The sequence below is a fragment of the Tachypleus tridentatus genome, chromosome 10 (assembly GCF_004210375.1).
Source record: "Tachypleus tridentatus isolate NWPU-2018 chromosome 10, ASM421037v1, whole genome shotgun sequence".
In the NCBI taxonomy this organism is placed as follows: Eukaryota; Metazoa; Arthropoda; class Merostomata; order Xiphosura; family Limulidae; genus Tachypleus; species Tachypleus tridentatus.
In genome coordinates, this window is record NC_134834.1 from 194,305,450 (window position 1) to 194,306,674 (window position 1,225).

Below are 1,225 nucleotides of genomic sequence, written 5' to 3' on the forward strand. Positions count from 1 at the left end.
GTGTTTCAGGGTTCAGAATGTGATAAATGTGGTTCAGTATTTTGTGGCTGAGAATGTGATAAAACTGATTCAATATTTCAAAGTTCGAAATGGGATAAAAGACCACATCAGTCAGTAGATGTTTAGATTTCAAGACTGAGAAGCAATGTTTCTGTTTTGTCCTGTATTTGCTACGGGCTTCGTGTAATCTTGGAACTCATTAGCTGTTATATAGTTTTCAGCCAGACATTGTGTATTGATAAACACAAAGGTAAACATTAAAGATGGTTGTGTTTGATTTTTGTATGCGTCACCCCCGGAGAATCAAACCCCGGATTTTAAATAGTAAAAAAATAAAATAACTGTGTTAAACAAAGAAATGATAAATTAGAAAAAATAGATTGAAATGTTAACATGGACAGTATTGTAAAACTTTTTTTTATGTTTAAATCATGAAAATATGGGTTTCGTTATTCCCCCCCCCCCCACGCTTCTGAAACAGGATGCTTAAAGAGATGCTTTTCCTGGTGTCTCAGCGGTACATTGGAAACTTTACAAACGGTAAAACCCGACTTTCGACATCACAGAAAACCCATTGTGTAGATTTGTGCTTAATCACAAAGAGATAAAAACAACCTTTATAAAATACCATTATAACTTGTTTCTATTTTATGATTTTGTATCGAGAAATAAATAACCCAACTGAGGTTCTTATAATCTATAGTAGAACACAGTAATCAAGAAAATAAAAGTTTGGTTTGGGAAATAACTTATGACCTTTTACTGCTCCTCCCAACTGAAGTTCTTATAATCTATAGTAGAAAACAGTAATCAAGAAAATAAAAGTTTGGTTTGGGAAATAACGTATGACATTTTACTGCTCCTCTGTCGGTAAATATTTCTTTCAGGAAGTTTCGGAACTTGACTAACGACATTTTTTATAACTGCTAGTTGAGAATACTTGTTAAAGAAGACAAAACTGTATAAAGGACGATGTTAGATGGTATTATCCAAATGTTAGATAGCATTATCCATTAGATGGTGTTATCCAATGTTAGATGGTAATATCCAATGTTAGATAGTATTATTCATTAGATGGCGTTGTCCAATGTTAGATAGCGTTATAGTGTATCCAATGTTAGATGGTGTTATCCAATGTTAGATAGTGTTTTCCAATGTTATATGATATTCTCTGATGTTGACTTATTTAACTAATTAAGGGCTTGTGTATTTAAATTCAAAGCCA